Source organism: Pteropus vampyrus, unplaced genomic scaffold (genome assembly GCF_000151845.1).
Source record: "Pteropus vampyrus isolate Shadow unplaced genomic scaffold, Pvam_2.0 Scaffold14, whole genome shotgun sequence".
In the NCBI taxonomy this organism is placed as follows: Eukaryota; Metazoa; Chordata; class Mammalia; order Chiroptera; family Pteropodidae; genus Pteropus; species Pteropus vampyrus.
Window position 1 is genome coordinate 197,401 of NW_011888795.1, and position 4,843 is coordinate 202,243.

The window sequence follows — 4,843 nt, forward strand, 5'->3', positions numbered from 1 at the left end:
TCTACGAAGACTGGGAGACACAGCAGCTCCACCTAATACATAGAAACAAACACAGTGAGGCAGCCAGAGTGAGGAGACAAAGAAGCAAATCCCAAATGAAAAAGCAGAACAAAGCTCCAGAAAAAGAACTAAACAAAATGAAGACAAGCAATTTACTAGATGCAGAGTTCAAAACACTGGTCATAGAGATGCTTAATGATCTCAGTGGGAACTTCAACAAGGACCCAGGAAACGTAAAAATGGAAATAGGAAACATAAAAAAGCCAGAACTGAAGAATACAATAATTGAAATGAAGATTATATTAGAGGACTACAAGCCCGGAAAGCAGAGTCTGAAACAAGATGAACACAAAGAGGCCCACACCAAGACACTTCATAATTAAAATACCAAAGGTTAAAGACAAAGAGAGAATCCTAAAAGCAGCAAGAGAAAGGCAGTCAGTTACCTAGCAAGGAGCTCCCATAAAACTGTCAGCTGATTTCTCAACAAACTTTGCAGGCAGAAAGGACTGGCACAAAATATTCAAAGTGATGAAAAGTAAAAACCAACAATCAAGATTACTCTACCCAGCAAGGCTATCATTTAGAACTGAAGGACAGATAAAATGCTTCCCAGACAAGAAAAAGCTAAAGGAGTTGATCACCACCAAACCAGTATTACAAGAAATGTTAAAGGGACTTCTTTATGAAGAAGGAAAAAAGACCCAAACTATGAATAATAAAATGGCAATAACTACACAACTATCAACACTTATTTTAAATGTAAATGGATTAAATGCTCCAACCAAAAGACATAGGGTGACTGAATGGATAAGAAAACAAGACCCTGCTGAGACTCATTTCAGATTGAAAGACACACACAGACTAAAAGTAAAAGGATGGAAAAAGATATTTTATGAAAATGGAAACAAAAATAAAATCTGGGGTAGCAATACTTATACCAGACAAAACAGACTTTAAAACAAAGGCTAGCCTACAGCCATGTTACCCCGAACAAGCCTGATCCAGTCTGATCTCGGAAGCTAAGCAGGGTTGGGCCAGGTTAGTACTTGGGTGGGAGACCACCTAGGAAGACCAGGTGCTATAGGCGTAAAAAAATAAAGAAAAAATAAGGGATTGTAAGCTGACAAGGTCCTTGCAATCTGTGAGTTCAACCAAGGGTTGCTTCGCCTAAAAAAATAAAATAAAATAAAATAAAATAAAGCAAAGGCTATAACAAGAAACAAAGGATCCTGTAATTCCATTTCTGGTATTTATATGAAGAAACCCAAAACGCTACTTTGAAGGGATACATGCATCCTTATGTTCATACAGCATTATTTACTATAGCCAAGATATGGAAGCAACCTACATGTCCATCAATAGATGAATGAATTTAGATGAATGAATAAAGAAGTGGTGTATGTGTGCGTGCGCGCGTGTGTGTGTGTGTGTGTGTGTGTGTGTATACACACACACACACACACAATGGAATATTATTCAGCCTTAAAAAAAATGAAATCTTGCTGTCTGCAACAAATGGACCTAGAAGGTATTATGTTAAGTGAAATAAGTGAAATAAGTCAGACAAATCCTACACAATTTCACTTATATGTGGAATCTAAAAAATAAACAAACAAAACAAATTCATAGATACAGAGAACATTTTGATGGTGCCAAATGGGAGGGGTTTGAGGAGGTGAGTTAAGGGTGGGGAAAGGAGTAAGAAGTACAAACAGGTAGTTACAAAATAGTTACAACATGGAATATAGTCAATAATTCTGTAATAATTATGTATGGTGTCAGATGGGTACTAGATTTATCAGGGTGATCACTTCATACATTATATAAATGTCTATTCACTATGTTGTACATCTGAAACTAATATAATATTGTATGCCAACTGTAACTGAGAATAAAAATAATCAAAAATAGAAATATAGTGCCTAATTTACATTGTCCTCACTTGATCACTACAAGTCAAGATAATTTTTCAAATTACAAAAATAATAGTTCATATACTGAGTTCTATGTATAGTATAGTAGTAACCATGAAACTACAAAAGTAAAAAAGCTCCCTATATTAGCTTTTTTTTTTTTTAAAAGAGAATGCTAATCTGATAACTGACAGCATATTTTAAATAAAATATACCTCACCGTAGAGCTTCCTAAAACATTTATCCTGGTTTTTAAAAAGTAAACACATTAAAACTTACCTTCTTATGTCAAAACGAAGTTTTAAATTTTTTGGTTTTCTAATAAAGTTAAAGGAACCCTAACTATTTTGCTATTACTCCCCCACTCCTAATCTATCTCATGCCTCAAAAATGTATCCTATGAGGCACTTGCCGCAGTAACCTATGCATGAGATAGAGGCAGGAAGAAATTCCCTAAACAGGGCCGCTTAATTCTTAAAGCACAACTGTATCAGAATATAGTCTGTCAAAAAGTATCAAAAACTTTCAAAAAGTTCGTATGCTTCTGACCCAGTAATTGGACTTCAGAAAATCCATCCTAATAAAATAAACCAAACACTTTTCATATCCAAAGATTATTCACTGCAGCCTTCTTTAAAAAATCTACTAAAAATGGAAATAACAAATAGCAAAGACCAGAAGTGTTCATCAAATTATGGTACAAATATACTACATAATATTATGTCTGAAGTTTTTAAAATTTTAACATGGGAAATGTGAATAAGTTTATGACAGGAAAAAGAAGCTCACATTTAAAAAAGTAAGATATAAAGTGTGATTTAGAAACAGATGAAAGAGAAGTTAGATCATTTCTTCTACTGGAAATGAAAATCCTTATCTACTCTGACCAGATATAAATTAGAGAGCCAGGGGATTGGACTATTCTACTTAATAGCAGCAGAGGGGTCAGGGGATTGGACTATTCTACTTAATAGCAGCAGAGGGGTCAGGGGATTGGACTATTCTATTTAATAGCAGCAGAGGCTGATTAATAACTGTTTCAGAAATTGAGGCTGTTTAATACCTAAGGAAAAAAAAACACACAGAAACTGAAAAAGAGCAAAAGGATGGCCTACAAGGATGAACAGGTTTTCAGTTGCTTTTCAGTAAGACCAGCTGAATTATTACCATAGTACACTAAGATGCTTTGATGCTATACAGTACTTTCTTAATCTTACTAAAATGTGTCAACAATGATTTGTATACTCAAAACTGCCATTTCACTAAGGCAATAGTAAAATGTCAGCAACTGTAAGATGCACACCAATTTCAGAAAAGATAAAATGTGAAAAAGTTGTTTTTAATAACTGATGATAAAAGATTTTAATCTCAATAACTTACTCCTTTACATGAGCCTCTGTCAAATTTGTCTTTCAAAAACTCTGGGGGGGTGGTCATAATCTTTATTATATAGTAACTATACAAAAGACAACCAACTGTACACAAAGGATAAAAACAATTTTAAAGCAGATATAAAAAAAAATAGGCATAATTGACTTTATCCTCTTGTGGTGAACAAATCAGAGGAAAATGAGTCAGAAGAAAGCAAGTGAGAATCTTTAAAAAGTTATTACTTTTTCATTGCTTTCTCAAAAACTGGAAATATTTTAGTGTTGTTGGTAGAATGAGGATCAAATAAAGAATGTCAGAAATTTACAACAAATTCAGAGTAGTATATGTATGTTTGGTTCAAAGAAGCTAGGTTCTACTGCAGAGCTTCTAGATGGTGGCTATACACTAGAAACACATGCAGAGGTTGTAAAAATCCACAAGACCAGACTGTACTCCAAACCAATGAAATCAGAATCTCTGATGTGGCACTCAGACATCAATTCTTAAATCTCCTTAGATGATTCCAATGTCCAGCCATAGTTGAGAACCATTTATGGGCAATCTTTGTCCTAATTAAGGATTCACATTCCTAGACTGATTAGCTAGCATTTGACTAGGTCGCATTTGGAGATTGCTGCTAAAAGGTTTTTGCTATATTAATCTTTGATCAACACCAAAGATTTTTTTCTTTTATCATGATGAACAAAGTAGGCATTAATTGGTGAAATCCACTGTATCCCAGTTATATAGATTGGCTAAATTTATTTAGAAACAAAATCCACCCCCCTTGCATAAGGGAAAGAGAAAACTCTGTAAAGACCTATACTCTTACACATGGCACTTTAGGTTTAATCCCTAAAATGTCTGGAAATTCTGGGTTATAAAATCTTGTCTCTGGAATACTATTTTATTGCCTAGAGTGAACATTTTATGCAAAAGCAGAGAGCCGAGGCTCTATCATATTTAAAGAAAAGACTATATAAAATACTTTATGCGTACTGGCTCACTGTTTAAATGTTTGGTTGTGTCAGAATTTGGTAGTTACATGGAAGTAACTACCAAAACACCTACAAAACCACTAAGGAGTAGGGTATGAGCAAATTGGTTTTGGATAATTTGTAACAATCAGAATGAAATAGAAATTCAAAGCATCAGAAACAAAGAGTTATACATACCTGGCAGGGTTTTCCCTACTAAAGTAAGAAATTACATTATTTTAGTCAAGAGAAAATATTTGTAGGCTGATAAGAACAGCATATAAAGCAAGAGGGAGTGCTTAGAATTCAAGTGTTCGAAGGTTCAAATGTTGTTTAAAATGAAGGTAAAAGATATTTGACTTAAGTTTTTTTACAGTTAAATATGTATATTAAAATTTCTAGGATAACCATTAAAGGAAGAGAAATAGAATAAATAACTTCCAAGCTAATCAAAAGGAAAAATGAGATGAGAAAATATAATCTAAAAGAAGACATGAGAGAAATAAAGGTCTCCTATGTTTAAAAATCAAGAAACATACTTCAAAATAACTCATGGGGCAAAGAAAAAAATCATAATGA

The 4,843-nt window shown here is 33.7% G+C and overlaps 1 protein-coding gene and 1 pseudogene across 3 annotated transcripts in view; one reads left to right on the forward strand and one right to left on the reverse strand.

Moving 5' to 3' along the window:
• DLG1 (discs large MAGUK scaffold protein 1) overlaps positions 1-4,843 on the reverse strand; it is a 146,325-nt gene that overhangs the window by 139,631 nt on the left and 1,851 nt on the right. The window lies entirely within an intron of this gene.
• On the forward strand, positions 972-1,090 carry LOC111734495 (annotated as a pseudogene).